This window comes from Rattus norvegicus, chromosome 19, assembly GCF_021556685.1.
Source record: "Rattus norvegicus strain SHRSP/BbbUtx chromosome 19, alternate assembly SHRSP_T2T, whole genome shotgun sequence".
NCBI classification, from domain to species: Eukaryota; Metazoa; Chordata; class Mammalia; order Rodentia; family Muridae; genus Rattus; species Rattus norvegicus.
In genome coordinates, this window is record NC_141552.1 from 51807627 (window position 1) to 51832233 (window position 24607).

Below are 24607 nucleotides of genomic sequence, written 5' to 3' on the forward strand. Positions count from 1 at the left end.
AGGTCAGATTAGAGCTAATGGTCCTAATGGTTTACAGTGTTCCTAAATGGTTCTTAGCACTTAGGCAGGCTCGGATGGCCACTGTGGGCGGGTTTCCAAGTGTGGACCATATGACTCATATATATGTGTGTATATATGTATTTGTTTTATATACTTACTATAACAACAAATAACATATATTTATTGTTGAAGTTATCGGTAAGAGTCCAAGCACTATGTGGAAGTGAGGTTGAAAGGGCAACACTGGAATTACTTTAAACACTCTTCTTGTTTTGGTATCAAATCCAAGAGGCATTCGTCGATCTAATTCTCATGGTCATATACAAGCGACTGAGACTCCTGCCTGGAGTTTGGTGGATCGTGGCTGCCCTTTGCCCTTTCCCTGAGAGCGTGCTGTTTGTGAAATGGAGTCACAGAGAAGCCTTCCGTTCCCCACAGCCATTTATTCCTGGGTGCCAAACGGCTCCTGTAAGAGCAGGCACCCAAGTCAAGATGATCCCTGGTAACATCCCTTCCAGCCATTCTGTGGTACCTGTGAGTTCACGGCCAGGTCTTTTGGCAAAGAGAGTACACCCTGCCTAGAACCGGCTCCATGTTTCTGATTTCTGTATGATTGGGAGTAGGTGAGGCAGAGCCAGGTGTCTACAAAGGAGTGCATGCCTCTGCTCGTCTCCCAAATTAAACAGTGCCTGTGAATGCACTGGCTCACTCTGCGGGCTATGGCCTTCCGGGGCGGCTGGCAGCAGCTGGAAGGCAGCGGCCGCTCCACCTGAGTAGAGCCGGTTGGAGCCCACGTAGGAGTACTTGGTAATTTCCTCTCCGAACTTTAACGGGGTGGAGGGTGGGGCACAAAAAAAGATGCTGCCTCTCCGTCCTTCAGCTTAAGGTAGTCATCTATCCTGAGTCATTTTCCTCAGTTGCAAAAGGGATGTTACAGGCTCCATCCAGGCAAAGCACCTTAAGGTTAAATCCTTTGGCTGCTGAAGATCAAGCCAAGAGTTATTGGATGTCGAGCTAGGGCAGACAAAGGCTAGTGGAATGGCTTCTGGGCCCTCCCAAAATACCTGAGTTCCCTTTTTCTTTCTTTCGTGCCTTGAAAGAAACACTGTGCTTTTTGCCGAGGTTTACGGTACTGAGGCTATCCTAATTCATCTCAGAACTCCATGGTTTCCCACCAAGCACTCTGAAGAGTGCCGTGCTACCCTCCTGTTGAGAAACACATTCCAGTTCTTCATGATGGTACGGGTTTCTCCTCTCCTTCTCCAAGCAGAGGGCCGTGTTTGTGGTGCAGAAGGAGTCAGTTGCCACTCAGCTGACGCCCTAGGTGGTGACAGAACTTAGACCCGACCGAGTCCCGCTCCGCAACCCAGGCCACTGCTGGCATGGAGTCTGTGGAGTCTGTGTTGGATGATATTCAGTGAGTCCTACAGCCACCAAGTTCTCCAGAGAAGTTTTAATTACCAACCAAGGTGATGTGGTTTCTTCCATGTGTTGTAACAAATGGATGTCAGGCTGAGGAGCCCAGAACAGCCCCTCTCTATCAATCAAAGCCGGCAGTTATCACACGGTGGGCTCTGAGGAGGAACTGTGCTCGCCCCAGTGTCTGATGGCTGGCTGCACTTCTCTTCCGTAGGGCAAAGGGTTAGGCTAGTTCCTTAGACTTCTTAGTGAAGTGCTCCACCTAGGACCTGACATGCAGTGGCTTTTCCCAACAGCCTCAGGAGTGAGGCCTGCATCTGGGTACAGAGCTGGAGCCTCAGGGATTGGCTCACATGAAAGACCTTGAAATGGCAAATCTTTATTAGTTTTGTAAACAGCTTTAGGAAGCACTAGGAGCATCTTGCAGGGACCCTGCAATTATCATAATAAACAGTTTTATCATCTTCTTGGCAATCAATATTGTGGCTTATGCTCCTTTAGTATCTCAGTGGTATTGATTACCTTAACAACTGTGCTGCGGTCAGCTCCCATTAACCCCTGCTCTGCCGGCCCAGCCCTTGCCTTCCACTATTGGGAGAGACTGCTCTGGTCGCAGCCCAAGCAAGTGCCGGAATTTGACCGCTGGCCAGTGAGGCAAATAAGGCTTTTATCTCAAAGTGCCTGGGAGAAGGGAAGGTTTTAACCAGCAGATCTGGAAGCCAGTGCAACTTCGTAAAGGCCTTGTGTGCGTGAGCGTGTCTGTGTATGGGCGCACGGGTATGCGTGTGCACACCAGAGACCGTGTGTAAGTTACAGCATCGGGTTGTAATTAGTCACTGAGGAGTCTGAATGTTGACGGGAGAAAATTCTGGCCATCCCTATCATTCATTCCGGTGTTATTTTCATCTTTCCTGGGGGACGGATTACTGTGTGTGGAATTCAGTTGAGGCCCGAGGCAGTGTGCAACAGACATCCCCAGCTGTCTCCGTGTGCTCATTTTCTGATCCACCTTTTACTTTGAGAGAGAAACCACTTATCTGAGAACATTGCTTGTAGCTTTCAGGTTCCCCTGGACCAATGAGCATCTGAGGTGAGACCGTCTATCAGGAGATGACAGAATGCTGGAGGTGGATTCTGGTGCCACCAGAGATTGTATCACCTTCGCTGGCTGTCCTGTCTCTGGCCTGGTTAATGTTTACAGTCTCCTTCCCTCCTGCTGGAATGAAGGTGACCAGGGCAGTTTTCCCTAGCAGAACGGTAGAGTTCACACCCCAACCCCCAACGACTAAGCCAGAGGCGGGACTTGTCATGTTGGGGCTCAATCATATTAAATGGCAGTCATTTGGTGTTGGTTGTGAGGTGTGTGTGTGTGTGTGTGTGTGTGTGTGTGTGTGTGTGTGGCTTCTCTAGGATGCCTTTAATTTTAATCGCTCTATTTGTTTTAGGAGAGAGATGCCTATGTGTGTGCGTATATCTTTATCTGGGTAGCACTGGAACCTGAGGATCTACTGTGACAGCAGAGGGTTCCCAGAGGAAACCACCCATACATAGATGAATGCTTACAGTGAACATGAACCATTTTTTTCTCTTTGGTTTCAGGTAGTAGATATGTGTGTTTTGACTGGGTCGTGATGCACATAGACTGCATTCATATGTTTATGTAGGTACATATTATATATATTTATATTCATACATATTAATACACTTATCAGTATATATACATGCATACACACACACACACAAACATAGTCTATGTAAACATAGATGAAAAAGTTTTATTGAGTCCCTGGGGATGAGCTTAGCACCATAGCAAGCCTTTGGCCCACTGAAGACTGTGACAGGGGTCCTCAATATTGCGTAACCAATGACACAGCTGCCATTCAACTTGAATAGGACGGGCCTATCTTGTCTCAGGAATGAGTTTTTAAAGTTTTGAGAGCACAAGTTTCATAGAGGATCCGAAGGAGGCCAGGCAGGATTGGATCAGGGAAAAGGTGATTCGAAGACTTTCTTGATGCTGTCTGTGACTGAGAGTCAAGGGTTGGGCTTGAAGTACAAGCAAGTGTAGGGAAAGGTGTCGCTATTAGGACTCATGCCCTAGCCAGCCAAGAGTCTATGCTTTAGGGGTCAGGAAGTCAGGCCTCAGTCTGCACAGCGAGACAGAAGATTGCAGGCCAAGACTGGCCTGGTCAGGGTCATAGGTGGGACTCCGCTTTGGCATCAGGACACAGGCTTGCTGGGCAGGGTCTTCTGGAACCAAGCTCACAGCACAGCAGTGAGGAGACAGATGCATCCAGGTGAGAGCTGGGCCTCTGGGAGCAAGTGTGTTCAGGGAGTAGAGAGTTTGCATGGGCCATGGCATAAGCGGGCCCTCCCTTTGGATCCCACCTCGTGAGGTCATCCTCCTGTAAGTGTGGGTGTCTAGGGTTCCTGGTCACTATTTTGGACCCTTTTGTGCCCATCATCTTTCTTCCCAGAATGCCTTGGCCCCATAAATGAGAAAGTTTGACTTTTAGTGCCAGTGTTCTCCCTGCAGATGTCGCACAGGCTTCAGTGGCTATTAGGTTATTGATGGATGGGAACTGGGGCTCTCAGGGATCCACCCCAACAGCAGACGGACACATACTGAAGTCACACATGCACGCAGAATGGGTCCTGTTACTGAAGGGAGTGAGCCGGTTTCCGTCTGGTTTGATGCAGATACACGTACTTTGGGTTGTGGTTACGCCATGGTGCTTCATGCTGCCCTGCGTCTTTAACCTTAGCCCCTCAACCAAAGCAGCCCCATTCACGAGGAGTTTCGAGGTGTCCATCGCTTACTTCCTCATTCTGCAGACGGAGCGAGCAAAGCCGTCAGATTGCTTCTGGCAGGGGTTGAGTTCTGCCCGTTGAGTGTCCAGAAGGAGTCTGCACCAATACTTTTTCCTAAACTGTACTGCAGGTTCTGTTCATTCTCGCCTGCCTGCCTGCCTGCCTGCCTGCCTGCCTGCCTGCCTGCCTGCCCGCCCGCCCGGCCGCCCGCCCACCCGCCCGCCCTTCTCCGGATACAGGCTCTCACTATGTAGAGCTGGCTGGCCTTGAACTCAGAGATCCACCTACCTCACCAGTATTGGGATTCAGGTTGGGTACCACCACGTCCAGTATTTATCTACAATATTTGGTTTCATCATCATTTCCTGTCTGCCTTTGTTTTACATGCATCTGTACATGTGTGTATACCATGGGCATACTTCATACCCACCAAGGCCAGAGGTAGGCAGCAGATTCCCTGAAACTGGGATTATGGGCAGCTGTGGGCTGCGTGTATGTGCTAGGAACTAAACCTTGACCCTGTACAAAAGCAGGCAGTGCTCTTAACTACTGAGTCATCTCTCTAGTCCTGTCGACTTTGTCCATGTTGATTTTTTGTTTGTTTTTTGGTTTTTTTTTTTGTTTTTTTGTTTTTTTTTTGTGGGGGAGGAAATAGAATCTCATACATTCCTGGCTGCCCTTGAACTCACTATATCACAGGATAACCTGGAGCTCCTGATCCTCTTCTGCTTCTTGCGATTGTAGGCATGCACCGCTATCTATATCCAGCTTATGTAGTTCTGGGGAATCAATCAAATTCAGGGGCTCCTATATGCAAGGCCAGTGCTTTAGCAACTGGGCTACATTCTCAGCTTCTCCTCCAGGCCCCTTCATACCCTGACCTGTGTATAAATGTACAACTTAGTATCTTCCCGTCAGGGCTCTTGTATACACGGGAATACTCTGTTTAGGGTTAGAGGTTTGTATCTTTTTCCAAAATGCTGGAGACCAGAGTTGTTTTGGATCTTGCGACATTTACATAAACACCATGAGATACCTTGGAGATAGGACCCAAATTAAAAAAAAAAAAATCAAAATTTGTTTTCCCCATACTCCTCACATATCTTAAAGGTAATTATAAATAGTTTAATGATTTTTGTATCCTGGTGTAGTAGAAGTTTCCATCATGGCTACACTCAGGAGGTCTCAGGTTTTGGGTGTTTTAAATTGGAGGGGCTCCCTCTCTGTTCCCAGCTGTGCCTGTTAGTTGTAATCTGTGGAATATGTCTGTTTCGAGTCTCTGATGCACTCGTGCTTCTGTAAATTTCGATTGTTTAGGCTGTGTTGTTAAAGCCCATTGCAAAGATGCTTCCCACAGGATGATGGGGACTTGGATGCTGAGTTTGGAGGGTAGGGCTGCTGATGTGATCTGGGGAGGTGGTGGTGGGGAAGTGTATAACAAGAAACACACTTACCATTGGGCCATCTCACTGCAAATCAACAGAAACTGCCCAGTGGGAAGCCACTCAATGGAGGATACAGAACAGTTAGGTGATTGTGCAGACCTTAGTGCTGAAGAGAGTGGGCATTGAAACAGTGGGGATGAGCCACACCTTCTTTTAAGTTCCTGGAAGTTATATGTGTACTTATACCTTCACGAACACACACACACACACACACACACACACACACACACACCCCACACCACACCACACCTTACACACATACCACACACATACACCACACACCTTACACACACACCTTACACACACCTTACACACACACCTTACACAATACCACACACCACACACATACACACACACCTTACACACACCACACACACCACACACCTTACACACACACACCTTACACACATACCACACACCTTACACACACACCTTACACACACCTTACACACACACCTTACATACACACACCTTACACACACACCTTACACACACACCTTACACACACACCTTACACACACACCTTACACACACACCTTACACACATACCACACACCTTACACACCTTACACACACACCTTACACACACACCTTACACACACACCTTACACAATACCACACACCACACACATACACACACACCTTACACACACCACACACACCACACACCTTACACACACACCTTACACACATACCACACACCTTACACACACACCTTACATACACACACCTTACACACACACCTCACACACACACACCTTACACACATACCACACTCCTTACACACACACCTTACACACACACCTTACACACACACCTTACACACATACCACACACCTCACCCCCCCCCCCCAAAAAAAAAAAACCCTCTCATAGTCTTGAGGATGGAACCCATGAACACCACCAGGCCATGCATAGCAGTCAGTTTGCTAGTGAACTGCAGTCCTGGTTTGCTTTTTCTTGCTGCTATAAACATCGTGACCCAAAGCATCTCAGGCAAGGAAAGTGCATGCTTGGCTTGCAAGTCATAGTCCCTCACAGAGCTGCTGCTTATTGGCTTACTCTCAGTCTGTTCTCTGCAGTGCTCTCAGCCTGCTTCCTTATACAGCCCAGGACCATCTGCCCAGGGGTGGCTACACCCACAGAGGGCTGGGCCCTCCTGCATCAGTCATTAAGCAAGTACCCCCTCAGACTTGCTGGCAGGTCAGGTCAGTCTGAGGGAGGCAATTCCCATGATGGAAGTTTCTTCCCAGGTGACACAAGTTTGTTTCAAGTTGGCAAGAATTAACTAGCACAACTCTATTCTCGGCTAAATAGATTTTTAATTTAAACATTAGATTTATTAACTTTATGCACGAGTGATCCTTTCCCCTGACATGTATGTGTGTATTACCACATGCATGCTTGGCGTTGGCAGAGGTCAAAAAAGGTCATTGGGGTTACGGGTGGTTATGAACTACCATGTGGGTGCTGGGAATTGAACCTGGGTCCTGTGCAAGCATATCAAGAGTTGAACCATCTCTTCAGCCCCTTCCTCCAATATATATATATTTTTTTAACTGTTTAAAGCAAGAATGGAGACCTCGTCTACCTTATCCTTGGATACTTTTTCCTTTCTTTCTTTGTTTCTTTGTTTCTTTCTTTCTTTTTTTTTTTCCCTTAATTTTTGGTTTTAATCAGACTTGGACTCCAAGTTGTAAATCACGGCTTGTGTGAGCTTGGGTGTAACCTTTTTACAATGTCCTTTCTGATCACTAAGGTACAGAGCCTGGGATGTGATAGATCATCCTTTCTTTTATTCTGACATTACCAGTGTGGTGGTTTGCCAGGAACTTCTACTGGGAGAGGTCAGTACATGGTGGCTTTTGAAAGTAGCTTGAGTGATAGAGGAGACTGAAGGAAGTTTCTCAGACACAAAGCTTTTAAAGCAAGGGGGACCTTCATTGCTTTGGAAACGGCCTTGGCTTACCTTGAACTTGCCACGTCAAGACCATAGCTTGGCTCTGATGGCGCTGCTATTTCAGGAGATGTGTCTGATAATATAGATAAGGAAAATTAAATAAAAATAGAATAAAAGAGTGAACTTTTCTGTAACTATCAACTGGACTCGGCAGTTAACTCTGCTCTGGACTCATTTAATTTTCTTTTGTTCTTTCTTAAAATGCTTTGAAGCCAACACTAGGTATCACCATACTCTATCCTTTTTAATACAAATTGTCATTATCAGTATGGTTATCGTTATTCCCGAACAAAGCTGACCCGTCCTCCTGCCTGCCTTTCTGTACTGGGTGTTGAACCCAAGACCTTTTGGGTACCATGCTTGTGTCCTACACTGAATTGCACCCCAAGCCTGAGACCTTCTTAGCTACCGCCATCCCCCTCTTCTTCCTCACTGCAGAGGATTGACCCCAGGACCAGGGCCTCAAACATGCTGGGCAAATGCTTGACCGCTTAGCTATAGCCCAGCTCCCTTGACCTTAACTCAAATTGTGACGTAGACTTGCCTGTCAGCCTTCAACATGGCTTTTCATAAGGAAGTGGTTGGTTAGCGTTGGTATCCACATGGAGTTTACACCATGTACTTAAGTTCTTTGTTTCTTAGGTCTCTTCTAAGCTGGGACAGTACCCCCCACCCCCACCCCTTGCTTTTTACCCACAACTTGCATTTGAGCATCTTCCTATCCTCCCTCAACCTGGGGATTTTGAGTGTGTGTGTGTGTCTGTGTCTGTGTGTGTGTGTGTGTGTGTGTGTGTGTGTGTGTGTGTCTGTGTGTGTGTGTGTGTGTGTGTGTGTGTGTGAGAGAGAGAGAGAGAGAGAGAGAGAGAGAGAGAGAGAGAGAGAGAGAGAGCGATAGCATGGTATGAAAAGCCCAGGCCCTCATCTTCTTCTCTCTGCCATTGACCAGCTGTCTGACCTCTGGCAAACCACCAACACCCTCTGGGGTCATTATTCTTGTCTATCAAAGGCAGAGGAGAAACTCGATGGCCTCACACTCAAGCACTCTCATTATTACCTCCCTAAAGAGATCCGGGAGGCACATTGCAGACGCTTCTTGCTTATCCTACTTTGGGCGTTTGAGAGCTAAGTCATCCACACCAATTGTCTCGTTCCCTCTCTCCTAGAGAGCATGTGAGTATGCTTTCTGCCGTGACTTACAGATATGCCTAGGGAGTCAGGTCCATGCCTTGAAGTGTGTGTATGTATGTATGTATGTATGTATGTATGTATGTACACATACACAGATGTATTTGCATGTATACACACACACAGACATATATGTCACTTACAAGCATGTTAACTTCCAATTTCACCTAAATTTATCTACTTCTTTTGTTGTTTTTTCCTTCTTTCCCTTTGGCTTTGAGTGTACGGTGACCTGTTTGTTTACTTTCATAAGCAGCACCAATATGCTTACTCTTGGTGTAGCCCCTAAGTTCCCAGAGGTCCAGTCTATGACTTTCTTGAGCCACAGATGGCTGGGGATTGCAGCCCAAAGGTACAGCGCTGTGCTAGGAAATGCAGAGCCCTGGTTTGACAGCTAGTAAGGCAAGGAGAAACAACAGGAACTTGAGCTGCGGGTTGGGTGATCAGCCAGAGCCCATCACATTGCCTCAGTTCGTCGCCTAAGTTTTCTATTTGACTGTCGTTTTGCTGAAGTCAGTATTCCTTTTGTAACTATGGCCTGGTGCTTCTCTCTGGTTCACCTTTATGCGGTCCGTGGCGGTCTGAGGAGCCACCCTCACGGCGTGACCTTTGTGGAACTCGTTCTTTCCAGTACCTCTCCCTGGGTTTTCTCCAGGCCTTTGGTGAGTGAAACGAGATTTGCTGGACAAACAGTTGGAGGGGATTTTAACTGCTAAAACAGTAGCCATTCCTTACATTCCGTAGAGAAGGTCACCTGTGGTTCCAGTCTGGGACACGGGAGTCCAGCGTTGGGGATCCTGGAGGTGGACGAATCAGAATCTATCACCTTCCACCTCTGGACAGGAAGAGGGTGGTCCCTCAGGTGTGCGCCATCCTCCTCCAGGTCTCCAGGGTGAGCTCTCGTGCACACTCAGCCCTCCTTGGCTGCTTGGGAGAACTGGCTTGGTGCTCTTGGAAGGCCCTGGTATCAACTGGCTCACTTCCATCCTGTCCTGGACCTCCGCTGCCTCCCTTCTCAGGAGACCAAGACAACATTCACCACAGAGGGCTGGGGGAGGACCCAGAGCCTGTGTGTGTGGAGGATCTAGAACAGTGCCTGGCACTCAGTAGGCATTCAATAAATGGTAGGTACCTAGAGGATCACCTCTGTGCTTATAACTAGTCTTGTCACGATTTCCTTTTTTGCTTGTGGACACTTGGAAAGGGGTCCCTAAATGGCGGGGTTTGTGAAGCCGTGAGGTTGGCATGAAGGATCCCATTCCGGGTTGCCGGAAGTGCTCTGTGTAACCGGGAGAAGTTGTAAGTGTCTGAGGAGGTCCTATTGATGTGCCCCCCACCCCAGCTGCGGCAGCATTGGCATTTGTCCCCTCAGGGTCCATCTGAGGAGCGTTCACCAGCCGCCTCTCTGGATAGTCTTGATCCAGGGGAAAGCAAGACCTCAGGGTCTGGGGGTAGGGTTGGGGGTGTGGGGTCTGGCCTGGGTGTGGCTAGAAACTCGAGGCTCATGGCTCCTGAGTTTTCTTCTAATGGAATTTCCCATCACTTACTGCCCTGCTGATTTCTGATCAATGAAAATGAAATTGCATCACCTCCTCAGAGGATCCACGTATGCCTGCTGCTTCCAGCTGTGTCAGTTCCGGTAAAGTAATCTCATCAGGCGTGCGAGAGGGTAATAGGAAATAAAAATAAAAACCCACAATTAGCAAGAGGCCTTGCAGCTGAGTAACACTTACCGTCCCAGAGGCAGAAGAGGCTGGGAAGTGGAAGGCTCAGGAAAGGGTCCCTTGTGGGGAGGGCGAGGGAAGGGAAGAGGAAGGAAAAGAGAATCCCCAGTGCTTTTCTCTCCTGCCCCCACCCTCTTCACCCAACGCGTGGAGAGTTGGACTTTCTGTTAGAGCTTCCACTGCTTGGCTTCTAAGGTCTGCAAAGTTACCAGATGATGAGCCCTTCTCTCTTTTTTAAGTAAACCTCTTACAAAGGGACACCAATTAAATCCCAGGACCCCAGGAATCCTAGCTGCTTCTCCTTTCCAGTGTGGGGGACTCCCCTGCTCTGTGCTAGGGAATCAGACAGACCAAGGTGGGATGACGTCAGGGAACGGTTGATGGATAGACTTCTCAGAGGTGGCTTGCTTCTCTTCTGCATTTCTCCCTGTAGCTCCCATTGCACACGTGTTAACACGAGGCACTGTGAAAGGACATTCGGTTACGTAACAGCTGGGCCAGGCTCCCTCTTGGTAGAGTGCAGTGGCCGTGTGTATATGGTTACCCCAGTTATAAGACCTGGGGAAGGTTGTCCACCACGTCTAGAATATTCTGCTGCTCCTGTCTGTGGAGGCCGGACAGTCACAAGGCCCAGTCTGAGGACGAGCCAATGTGAGAGGAACCAGGATGGGAATCCAAAGGGCAAACAAGGATGTAGAAAACCTGTTGGGTCACCTCAGGGGAGCCAGCAGAAATGCAACTGTATCCTCTTGTCAATGCAACTTATCAGGGACAGAAGAAATGCTTGTGTCTGGCCATGCCACTGGGTCTGGCAGTTTCATGGAGGCCTCTGTAGGACAGTACATTCTTCACTCAGGCCGGCTGGGTGGGTGGCGGGTCCTGTCGAGAAATGGTCTCAAGCCTTTTTGCGGTTCCTTTCTTGAATGACCCGCCTATCTACTGAGGGTGAGAACTTCTGAGGGTCTGACTGGGGGAGATGCACTAAAGTCTCAGTGTTTCCAGTGTCACATGGTTGAGGGCAGCTGCCCAAGCCTTATGCTGTATGAATAACTTAGATGTTTAAGCCCAGTGGAGATCAGGTCACCGTTAGCACGTCTGTGTTCCTAGGTAGGACAGTTGTGACATCAGAGCGGGAAGGTACCGGGAGGGGTGAGTGGTAAGTGTGTTGTGCAGTAAATCCTCACAGCTGCAGCTGTGTGATGGCCAGACCACGGCTCCTAGCACATGCTCACATTCCAGTAAGGGCCAGCTAGTGGGAGCCTGCATCAATAGGAAGGATGCTGTGTATGTTGTAGACACTCGATAAATATTTCTTATGTGAATGAATGGAAATCGTTACAGTGGCCAGTGGTGTTTTTAGATCGGCGTTATACTCAGGAGCTTCAAATTAAAGGCCGAGAGGGCAGAACCCCAGGATTCTCTGTCATTGAAGCCTAAGAAATTAGGCACATTAACCAGCCTGGCTTAATTTCATCCAGCTTTGGTGATGATCTAATGCCTGAAGTTTTACCTCCTGGCCCTTTCCAAGATGAGAGGGGCTGGTAGAACATTCTGGTGCAACGTTATGTTCATAGCTGCAGAGGTGAAAAGACAGCAGAGGCAGGCAGTTCCCAAAGGAAACCCAGCACATGGGTTTCACATGTGCACGCTCGCAGAAGTATGTTTCTTCTCTGCTGTCCTAGACACTTAGCATGGCGTCTTGATCTACATTGATCACACTTGATGACTCAGACTGGCAATTCCCCCCATGGGACCAGACATAACCAGGGTGTACAGGAAGCCATTAAGGAAAAATATGTAACCACACACATTCCCCAAACTCAATTGTTCGTTCTTCTCAGGGCTCAGATGAGAGACTTTCAAACATAATTAATCCAAGTATGGTTTAGCCTGGCCTTGGTGATTCTTCATAGCAGCTTGTTGGCCCAGAGGCAGCGCCAGGGTCAGTGGGAGGGGAAAGACCCCTGGATCATCTCTGCTAGCTTGGTGAGGGTGCTCTTGTAACCCGCCGTTGCTTGCTTTTGAGGGGGCGAGGGTTCCCAGTGGGATAAGGAGAGGGAAATATTTCTGGGTTGTTTTCCCAGTTACCAAGTCTGCTGTTTGAAGGAGCCAATGGGAAAGGGATCTCCACATGTTTTTCTAGATGAAAGGAACGGTGTAGGCAATGGGTTTTGGAACTGGCCTAAGGGAAGGGGGAAGCGGCAGAGAACCGGAGTCCAGGTTGCATTTTGTTATCCGTTGGGTACATACACCCCCTTTCCTTGATGTTGAGGTTCATCTTTCGAATTTGGAAACCTTCCACTCATGCTCAGAGGGGAATAAAAGCCCAGCCCAGCCCACTTCCACCTGTCTTGCAGGCCCCAGGGCCTAGCCGAGGTACCTGCAGCCTTCCCACTTTGCAGTAAGGAAGAAACTTGAAAACAGAAGTAACTCCCCAGCCCAGTGTGGATCTGAGGTGTCTGGAATCATCCATTGGTAAAATGAGTCTTGGCTGAGAATTCTGTGACAAGACGGCTGTCACTGTTGTGCTGTTGGAACAGGAAGGGTCTGTGAAGGTCCCAGTGGAGCCATCTGAAGAGGTGACATGGCTGCGTGGTGAGAGGCTGCGCGCGCGTGTGTGTGTGTGTGTGTGTGTGTGTGTGTGTGTGTGTGTGTGCGCGCGCGCGCGCGCGCGCGCACATGTGGCTTCATGTGTGTTGCCCTGCTAATGAGTCTTCAAAGGGGAGCTCTTGTTTGTTTTGTCATGGTGCCAATTTCTGAGCTTCATGCCTAAGCTACTGATGGTGGCACTCTGTATAACCTTCTCACGGAGAGGGGAAACTGTTTAGAGTCATTTGGAGGTTGGTTGCTGACAGTGGGGAAGGGCTTTCCTGTCACCCTTTTCTGACTTTCCCATTACCTGTGACAACTAGCTGGCTGGGTTATTGGTGGGGACACATCGTCCCTTCCAGGAGAATTGGATGGTACTCTTAGGTACCGGACATAACTGCCACAGGACTAGAGAAAAGCCTCTGGTGGTCTGTAGTTTGTATCTCACAAACCTGACATACATGAAAGGAAGCTGAAGGGCCCGCCTCTCGCTGCAGCCCTGTAATGTGAATGTAAACAGGGGCTCTGCCCAAGTTTGGATTCTCTGACGTCCATCTACACAGCCTTGAACTTCAGCGGTCTTTGTGTTGTCGAGAGGATTGTTCTGACGATGAAGAGAAATACCTAGGAGTTCAGGGACACTTGTGAGCTCCTCTTTCTGTTTCGTTAGTGAACTTGGCGTTGGTAACCTGTTCTACCAGACAGAAACCACAGTCCGCTCTCATATCGGCTGTACCTGATAGGCCCTCCCACCCCCCGAACAATTGCACTCAGGGATTTGCTTGACTTCTTAGATTTCTGTTCACACCAGACCTTTAGTAACTTTAGAATGAGAAAAAAACAATCTATCACCAAAAAGTACAAAATACTGAGATAATACTGAGAGAAGTCTTTCATGAAATTATTTTTATTATATAGTATTGTATCTTTTCTGAATGTGTGTGTATGTGTATGTGAATATATATGTATACATACACATGCATATATGTATGTGTGTATATATATGTATATATATGCGTATATACCCCCACTATTTAAAATCATTCTAGATCAGTGGTTCTCAATCTTCCAAATGCTACAACCCTTTAATATAGTTCCTCATGTTGTGGTAAAGTTATTTTGTCCTGATTTTATAACTGATTTTGCTAGTTACACATCATAATATAAATATCTGATAAGCAGCATATTTGATACTCAACCCCTGTGGGGTTTGAGAACCACTGCATGAAATAAAGAAAATATAATATTTATTCATCGTATGCTATATGTGTGGTGTGCTAGGGGATTTGCAGTGGCACAGCCAACCTTTGCGCCTATGTCTAGTTGTAGAGCTAAGAGCATCCAAGGTGAGGCAGCAGAGGTAATTTTATTGATGAACAGATCGGTGGGATGACTTCAGGGACCTGGAGAGGAGAGAACTTTCTGTGGGCTCCATCACTAGTCAGGGATTTATTGCCTAAGAGATACTTGATCACGTGTCTCCTAAAGGTCCAGATAAATTTTGTGGAAAGCTTGGAGCTGCAGGCATGGAGATGAGAAGTCCTAGGAGAGAGTAGAGAGCTGAGACAAGACCTTCCTTGGAAAGAACCACAGCAGGCGATTCATTGACGTACGGGTCCTCCCTAGCCAGGCTTTCTGGGATTTCAGTTTCCAGGGTAGTAACCTGGAAACACTCAGTGGAAAATTCCAGAAATAAACAGTTTATAAGTTTCACATTGTGGGCCAGTCCGATCAGTGTGGCAGACTCTCCTGCCACCTCCGTCCATTTGATTCGAGTCATGAGCCGTCATTGCGTCCAGGGACCTGTGCTGCACACACCACCCACCTGGCCATCCCTTGCTCATCCTCTCGGCCCCTTGGTTACCATGACGTGGAGCCACCCTTGCTCAAGTAACCCTTCTTTCCTTCAACAGTGGCCACAAGGTGTTAAGAGTAGTAATGCCCACAACTCAGGTATTGCACGAGGGAAGCCCGAAAGTGCTGCCCTTCAATAAAAAAAAAAGGCCCGAGTTCTTAGGGAAAGAAAAGAAAATCTGTGTACTGAGACTGCTCAGAGTTAGGTTGCAAACAGACTTCCTGTCAGGAACTTTAGGGAGAAGGGAAAGGAACTCATGCACATCTGCTGTTATACCACCTCTGACTGCAAGGGTCTTCACTGCCACAGATCGTTGCATTAAGATAGGAAACTCATTAAATTAGATTTGGTACTGTTTGTTCTTGGTTTGAGATGCCCTGGTGTGGAAGCTTGGAAATGAAGTGGTCATCACTGTGTCAGAGTGTGTAAGACCAGTGTGGAGAGCCCAAGACTGACTGACTAGTTTAGCCGCTGGTTCTTGGGGAGAGAAAGCACACACTGGTTTTTCTGTTTTTCTACAATCAAAGGTGGTACCAAAAGTTCCTTCCAGGGAGACGGGGTCAGACAGTGAAGGGGCAGCTCCCTTGGGGCGTGCTATGCCAGGACAGGTTGAGAGTGGTGGAGAGCCAGCCACTTAGAGACAGCTTGTGGTCTGCTGAAAGCAGGAGGGGCGGGTGTTCGAGCCATAAGTCCGGAATGGACATTTTGGGAGTCAGTTCGTAATTTCAGTAATTGAAACCACAGAAGTGGTTAAGGTAGCACATATTCAAAGATAAGAGCAGGGAGCCAAGGGGAAGAAGCACCACAATGCTTAAATACAGTAGGAGAGCCACAGGGAGGGCTTTCTGCGGGTTGCAATCCTAGTGAATTTTTATTGGAACGTATATAACCTAGAGAGCTTGGGAATGGGAAGAGGGCAGGTGATGTGGAGATCAGAGTGGGAGGAGAGCCAGGAGAGCGCATCAGAGAAGTGAAGTGAGATGATTTAAGGGTGCGGTGGTGAGCAGTTCCCAGTGCAGGGGAGATGGTAGAGGACAAAATAAAAGAGTGACAGCCCTTGACCCAAGGCGGGGCTGGCATGGGTAACCTAGGACGGAGAGGGGTGGAAGCCTAGAGACAGAGCTGTCCCCTTGCTCACTTGAGGGGATGCTTGACCCTCACCAGCAGAGGGACCAATTTTTTGTTTTGTTTTCTTTTAGTGTGGACTGATGATTCTTCTCGGGGGGGGGTGGCGGGGGGGTGGCGTGACGTGAGGCCTGACATCTTTGCAGTTTCATTGAGTCCCACAGTTGGTTCTGGAACACAGTGGTCTGGTGTCCTCTGTCATCACTTAAGGGAGGGGGAGTCCACTAGAGACCAGGCAGACAGCTTCGGAGGAAGTGGAGCAGTGGCAGCAGCCACTGTTGTGAGTGTTGTGATCCAAAGAGCGTTGCCTGATCCTCGGTGTGAGTAGGTGGGACTCAAGTCCAGCTGTTCATGGGACATCGGGAGGGACCGACAATAGAGTTGTGTGAAACCTTTGGATTGGTCACTAGGGCAAAGGACGATGTACCTCACCGATAGCTGCAGATGTAGTCAATCTTTCCAGAAAAGGAGCAATGTCGCTATTGATGGTGTAGGAAAACTGGATGCACAGGGACCGTGGCTGGGGGCCTTGGAAGAACTTTGTTGGAAGACAGGCCAGCACACACACCAGAGTCTCGACTAGTCCTCTCTTTGGGGCCAGCCATCTTCCTCCTTAGGAAGTGTGTGCTAGGGAGGTAGAGTCAGAGTCCCATGGGGAAGTGCAAGGTTTGTAGTAAGAGACGCTACTGTGGTGTCAAAGGCTGATTTAGACCACCCTACAGCTCGTCTTCAGCCTTACAAAGCCTCTCTCTCCTCAGCTGCAGAATGGGTTCTTGCAAGGATCTAGTGAATAGACGTAGTTACTAAGGCGCTTAGAACCGCTTAGTCCTATGGGGTGGACTCCCAGCACAGCAGTTGCTTCTGTGTATGGCTTCTCTTCCTTTTCTTTCTTTCTTTCTTTCTTTTTTTTTTTTTTTTTTTGGAGCTGGGGACCAAACCCAGGGCCTTGCGCTTGCTAGGCAAGTGCTCTACCACTGAGCTAAATCCCCAACCCTGCGTATGGCTTCTCTTATGCACACAAAGATTCATGGGCATTTATGACAGTGAAATATTGGGGATCATTTAGCTGTCTGTTTAAATGTGGTAGTATTTGGTATAATTATGTCATATCTGTAGATGCAGCATCTCTGGAGCTGCGAGTGCTAACTTAGGAAGAACATTTGATGTCATGGGAAAACTGCATGCTAAATTAAGTTAAGAGAAACCCTTCCCCTTATAAGGAACAGGGCATCTGAGGTTGATAGAGAAAACCCGTAACTATAGATACACACAGAGAGGGGCATGGGAAACTGCCTGCCTCTCTGTGTTCTCAAGTCGTCCGGCTGGTGGAATCACAAGTGATTTTTACTTTAGCTTGAAGGCCTCTTTGTGGATATCAACTTTTATTTTATTTTGTTTATTTGCTTGCTTGCTTGCTTATTTATTTATTTATTTATTTATTTATTTATTTATTTATTTATTTATTTATTGTATATGAGTACACCATCGCTGTCTTCAGACACACCAGAAGAGGGCATCAGATCCCATTACAGATGGTTGTGAGCCACCATGTGGTTGCTGGGAATTGAACTCAGGACCTCCGGAAGAGCAGTCAGTGCCCTTAACCTCTGAGCCCTCTCTCCAGCCCCTCAGCTTCTTTACATACACACACCTATACACACTGAACTCACACTACTTTAATCAGGAGAAGTTATTTAAAGTAAATGAACGTCCTGAGGTGCCCGGTTGAAACTGGACTGGGCTAGATGACCTGTTTACATGCCATCTCCTGGCTTGCACTCAGCACCCCTGTAGCAAGGAGGAAGGAAGCAGAAAAGGGGTCTTTGAGGAGGACTTGGGAAGAGATAGAAAAAAGCTCTGGATGCTACCAAAGGAAGCAGTTAAGTGTTGGTTTTAGCTCGTCTGGGGGAAGAGAACTGAGAAGATACCCAGGGATAGACAAAGATGGCGGCACACGGCCAGGAGGAGGGTGGCTGAGGCGGCCAGGAAACGTGCCTCCTCTGGTTGAGGAAGAGTGAGGGGCTTCTCATCTCTGAGGCAGAGTGTGTGTGCTCATTGCTTTATGTAGATCAAATCATGTTCAGGCCAGCACAGCAGTGTCAAAGGATATGGTGGGAAGGCGTCTACAAGCCTTAGAGTGGGTGGGTAAGGAAGATCGAAGACTCAAGACAGTTATTGAGGGGGTGACTAAAATCCCAAATCCCTCTTTAGAATACTATAAAATATAAAAGCTGGCTTGACTTTTTATTTTTTCTTAAGTAGCTACAAATATAGTAAGTATTAAATGTTTTTGTCATAGAAATACCCCTCCCCCCCTTGTCATTTCCCATCAATGAAGTTCCCTGGACCATCAGCACAGACTGGGTTCTGACACCTCTCTCTCCCTGTCTCAGATCTCATGACTCCCCTGTGCCTGCCCCAGACCCCACAGCAATCAGAATGTCTCAGTGCCTGTGTGTTCCTGAGTCAGCACTTTTCACTTCCGGGTCCATTTATGTTCATGCCGCACGCAGTAAGGACACTACTCGCCAGCGTGAAGCTCGGTGTTCAGACTGTATTTTGGGGTCTTCTGGACAGTGGGCTCCCTGTTTCTTTGAAGGATCTGTGCAAGTATGTGTTACCTGGTCACACTTGCAGAATCCTTCTGAAGGCTGTTGGGAGATCATCGCTAAGCCCACGAGCCTCCCTTGTTTCTGGCAAGCACCTCCTGACTTTACCTTTAGCAGCAGACAGGAGTTATTATTGTGTAAAGCACAGAACGGTTCTTTCCCAGGCTCCAAGCAAAAGCAGATCTGGGCGTTACTTCTTTGCCCCTTGGATGAGATTTCTAGTGTTTTGTTTTAGATTTATGTTTAATTATGTATAAGTGTCTGTGTGTGGGCCTATGCCAGGAGTATGTTCCTGAAGAGGCCACAGGTATCAAATCCCACCCCACCCCACCCCACAAGCTGGAATTACAGTCAGCTATGAGCTGCCCAGTGTTGGGGCTGGGAGTTCAAAATAGGTCCTTACCTATTGAGCTATCCCCCCCCCCATGTTAGTACTTAAATTTTTTTTTGTTTTTAGTGTGGACTTATTAGGCTACCAGAATTCTTGATGAGGCTTCTGCTGCTGCTGCTGCTGCTGCTGCTGCTTCTTCTTCTTCTTCTTCTTCTTCTTCTTCTTCTTCTTCTTCTTCTTCTTCTTCTTATTATTATTATTATTATTATTATTATTCACTAAAGTAAGAAATGTAGCTAAAGGTTGTGATCTATTAGGTCGTGTGTGTGTGTTGTTGTTGTTGTTTTTGTTGTTGTTAATGTGAGATCCTACCCGAGTTAAGATGGTCTATTGATTTGTCTTCTCTAACCAGAGGGCTCTACCCAGAAGCCTCAGCTGCAGGGAGGGAAGACTGGTGTCCGTTCTGTTCTTCTCATACCTTCTTGCCCAGCCTTGCAGCCTCTGCCCTCTCACGAAGCTGTGCCAAGAGGGAATTCCCCGTAAAGATAAGGACCCGCACATCTGGGTGGGTTTTATAGTGCATGCATGCTTTCGGAGGGCTCTGTTCTAGATAGTTCTGTTTCCCTTTGACATTATTGTAGGTATAAAAGAAACAGAACAGAGAGAATCACCATTCGTGGGCAGGAGCAGTGGTTCAATGGTTAAAGAGCATTGATTGCTCTTCCGGAGAACCTGGGTTCCATTCTCATGGGGCAGCCCACAGCTGTCTGTTCTCCAGTTCCGGGGATCTGACGTCCTCTCACACACATACGTGCAGTCGGAACACCAGTGCACATAAAATAAAAATAAATCATTAAAGAGATTCCTATCATCTGTAGTCATCTCGCTACATATATGTGTGTTATACATACATGTGCATATACATAGTACACACTTGCACATGTTTCTCGTTAGTTTTTTTTCTTTTTAAATAGCAAGGTAGCCCATGATGGCCTCAAACTTAACCTTTCACAGCTTTCTTGCCTCTGCCTCCCCAGTGTTGGGATTGAAGGTGTGATTTACCATCCTAGCTCCTTATGCTGGTTGAGAATCGAGGCACCACGCCTCCCACCTCCCGCGTCCACGCATGTCTTCTACCAGACTTTATCCTGTGTAAGCCTGTGCCAGGCGAAGGCTCCCACTAACCCATCCACAGACCGCACCCAGAATTCCCAGTTGTCTCTCTTACGTTCTCTATGGGAAAAGAAAACCACAGAGGTTTGCCAGACTCGCCTGTCTCATCTCCCAAGTCACCTTTAATCGGAGACACTTGTCAATGCGTCCTTCTGTTCTGACGTTGGTGTTTCTGAAGAGCGTAGGGTGACCTGTAGATCTCCCTCAGTCTGGGTTCACCCAGTCTTCCTTGTCGATTGGATCCAGACATGATGCTTTTGGCAGGGAGTCAGTGCAGTGTTCCTCTCAGAGTATCCCATCAGGAGTTGCACAATGTCTGTCTGTCCCACTGCTGGTCACTTGATTAAGCTGGTATCTGCCCGGCCTCTCCCCACAGGAAGGTCACCGTTTTCTTCTGTAGTAAGAGGCTACGAGGGGAACTCAGATGTTAAAGAACGCTCTTCCTTAAGCACGAGTGGATGGGATATTATTAGGGCGATGACCACTGAAGGATGATTTCTGGACCTGACAGTCTTGCTTTCCTTGTTGTCAGTGTATGTATGCATTCCTTAGGTTTCTACCCCGAGGAAGAGCTTTGCAGTCACATCTGTGTGTTTCTTTGTTTGCATGGAGTTGTGAATTCTTTTTTTGTGCATCCTGTGTCAGTCCCTTGCTCTTACTCTCTTGCTCCAGTCATCCCAGGTGTGATTGACAAGAGCCCCTCCACCTCACTCAAGGTCACTGTGTCAGTTCAAGGTGCTCGTTAATGAGAGATGCTCCCAGCACATCGTAGGCTCTCCCTGCTTCAGCCTAAGCGCTTATCCAAAGACCGTTCCCTTTCTGTTGGCCGAGCATCTCTTAGTGTGGGAAGAGGTTGAGTCATGGTCGCCCTTCATTCTCGCTAAGTGTTAGAATTTATCTCACCACCTTGGTTGCTTTTCTTTTTCATCCATTATTTTATTAATCAGCTATCACATCTTGGTTGTCGAGGCTACAGAAGTGAGTCGGGTGGAGCCTGATCTCCTGTGTTCGCCGAGACACACGGGTCCACAGAGACTCAATGGCGGCATCCAGGTGACCTGAATCACTGCCTTTGACCAACTTCAAACTTACCTTGTAGCGGTTTCATCTGGTTAGTTGGGTCTCATGTTCCAAATGGTCAGAGTCCCCCACCCCACCCCCCAACTCCCACCCCAATTCTACTTTTTCATTTTTCCTGTTAATTTTCTTTGCCCTGCATGGTGGTGTGTGTCTTCTTGCTGTCATTCCCCAAGTTGTTGATTTAAATGAGTGTACTCGAGACAAGACAGCATCAGGTATCCAGCCAGTCAGTGGATGCCTCAGCGTCTATGCTGACTGGAAGTAATGGTATCCACCTGCTGTGGAATCATGCAGACTTTTCCATCTCAAGGACAAGATCTCTCAAATGATAAGCTTCAGGGTACCTCCTTGAATACTCTTAGCTGCATTTCTCCGAGTCTATGCTTGGATTATTTTATGTGTGTTCTCACTGGCCGTTTGCTGAGGAGCTCCCCTCTGCTGAGAGGTTTTCCTCACTCAGCAGAATCTGTTTGAACCTAGGGAGAGTTTTCAACATCAGATCACACAGGGTTTTTCTCTGTGTAATATCCCTGGCTATCCCGGACTCACTTTGTAGACCAGGCTGTCCTGGAACTCATAGAGATCCGCCTGCCTCTGCTTACCAAATGCTGGGATTAAAGGCCTGTGTCGCCACACCCAACCCATTCTTTTAACTTTGACATCCCCACTTCCTCCAAAAATGATGTGCACATACATCATGCTTCCCCTTGTCTGGCTTTGGAAGGCATTGTACTATACATGCCATGCTTCTTTCGGGTCCCCTCCTTTGGAGAACATAAGTTTCCCCTAGCATGGGACAGAGTAGCTTCACTTTAAATAATGGGTACATGAGTGCGCGAATGCATTTCCAGGCGTACAGTTTTCAGATTATGCCTTTTTCAGTTTCCAAGTTTATTATTATTACTGCATGTTTGTGATGCAGGCATGTGTGTGACAATGGATTAGTGCAGTGTGGTGCACATGTGTGTGAGGTCAGAGGATAACTTTTAGGAGTTGGTTTTGCCCTCCTACCTTTGGTTCTGGGGAGGGAAGAGCAAGTGCTTTTAGCCAGTGAGCCATCTCTCTGGACCCAACACTCCTAATTTATTTTTGTTTCTCCTCTTCTCTTTTCATTTAATTTTACATGTATATGAGTTCACATGCTCAAGGAAGCCAGAGGAGCCAGATCTGTAGAAGCTGGGCTCACAGGCAGTCATGAGCTGCTTGACAAGGGCATTGTGAGCCCAGCTTGGGTCCTTACAAGAGCTGCAAGCTTTCTTAACCACTGGGCTGTCTCTTCGCTCTTTCCTTCTTGAAAAGAAATCAGGACATTGGACCTACCGTCCACGGCTTTCTGTGGCTTCCCTATTCATGTGGTCTCTTCTAGATTTGTGATGCTATTTGAATAAACGAAGAGGGCCACCTTAAGTTGTCCTTTTTGGATTGGTAGGTCTGAGCCGTCTCTGATCTTGAAACAATCTGTGGGTACAGGAAGATCGAACGCAAACATTGGCTGTCAGGATGCTTCGACAAGAGGCATCAAAGAGTGGCTAAGAACACAGGTCCTACAGTGGCCCTCTGGCTTTGCTGTTTAAGCGGTCTCAATCTTCCACCTCTGAAATATGGGCATAAGAAGAGCGCCCACCCTAGAGTGGTTATGCTTGTTTCTGTTGGTGTTGCTTCTGCGCCTAACTCAGTAAGCGGTGATCTCCGTTATAAAGGCTTTGAGAAAGCTCTGGGAGGAAATGAAGTCACCTATAACCCCTCACCTTCTCAAATCTACCGTCCTACAATTTTTCTTAGAAATATATGATGATGGCTTGATGTTCAGCAGTGCGCACGTTACTCACTTTGTCGCTGATCCGCTTCCAATGCTTGCACATGGTTTCTTTACCGTCACCAGCCTTGTAACATGTTGAATTCCATGAACTGTAATTTCTTTAGCCTCTGTTTTTGCCCGATTATTTCCATCTCTCTCTTTTTCATAAATCGCATTATGAACAATTTCATATGTCCACACATCTCTTGGGTTGTTTCCTTGGAATAAATTTCCAGAGTGGAGAAATTGCTAAGTCAGAACAGGTTGGCAGCCTGTACTGTACTGTGCAGGGCCCGGGTCCCGGGAGAAGGGTGATCCTTACATTTTTCCCTAGGGCAGGGCAAGGAGTCCCCAGAGGACCAGCCATCTTTGCCTGCTGCCGACTTCTCTGGTGATGCCCTGCAGGTTATCCACAGAGGCAACAGTTTCTTTTGCTGTCTCTATTCTCTTTGTTTTTCTTGCTTTCCCCCCTTTGTTTCCCTTCTTGGTTTTCTGCCAAACAGCCCCTTGTGAAAGGACCGCCTAATTAACCCTGTGCTAATTAACAATTTAAAATTACACAGTGTGACTGTTCATGTTTAATTCGCTGGGAGCTGAAGCAGCCGCAGGAGCCCCCTCCCCTTCCGTAGAACCTCACACCCTTACTCAGCCTACCAGAACTGTGGCGTTTCACTCCTCTCTCCCCACCTCCCCCTTCTCCTTCATGGAAGAAGGCAGAACTTTCCTTACAACAAACACCCTTTCAGTTTAAAGAGGGAGATAGTTGCCAAGATGAGTGTGGTGGACCTGGTAACATTTTATCTTTCTGAAGCAATCTTTTAAAGAGGTTGATATTTCCAAAACCGGCAGTGGGCTTTAAAATGGGGAACTGCAATACACACACACACACACACACACACACACACACACACACACACACACGCCCCTCTCCCTCTTTGTATTGGGGGATTCTTAAGGTGCTTCTCAAATGGCTGACTTAAATGCTCTAAGCAGAGCAAAGGAATGAGCAACAGTGTGTGTGTGTGTACAGATGGCTTGCTGGATCCCTTCCGTGTCTACCCTCGAATTTTGTCCTTGGAAAGATGTGCTTTATAAAATCTGAACTGAATTCCTGAACAAATAGCACTGAGTGTAGTATTGAGGCCATTTAAAGGGGAACCTGGGGGAGCGGCCAGGGGAAGAAGAATTGGCCCACAGCGAGGGTTGAGAGTTCCGGGTGAGCCCGACTGGAGTGCCCGTGGGATGGGGTCAGGGCTTGAGGGGTGGGCCAGGGGGCTGAGGAGAGATTTGTGAATGCTGAGTGGCAGGGCTTCCCGTGAAAGTGTGGGGACCCACTTGGTTCCCAGGCCGCCCTCTGTAACTGAAGAGCATTGATTTTACGGGAAACCATGTTTACAGACAGAGTGCTGATCGACCTGCGGAGTTGACTTCTGGCTCCTTAAGTAAGAACTACCTTTTTCTTATTGACTGGCTGATAAACAGAGCAAGCACACTGGGTGGGAG

General features: G+C 47.7%; 1 protein-coding gene and 1 long non-coding RNA gene across 5 annotated transcripts in view; one reads left to right on the plus strand and one right to left on the minus strand.

The window, feature by feature from the left end:
* Zfhx3 (zinc finger homeobox 3) overlaps positions 1 to 24607 on the plus strand; it is a 255000-nt gene that overhangs the window by 61365 nt on the left and 169028 nt on the right.
* Positions 3174 to 9617, minus strand: LOC108353195 (uncharacterized). The gene is made up of 3 exons (XR_015643624.1): positions 9381 to 9617; positions 7645 to 7708; positions 3174 to 4248 (listed from the first exon to the last, which is right to left on the minus strand). It is a non-coding gene; the product is annotated as an uncharacterized LOC108353195 (long non-coding RNA).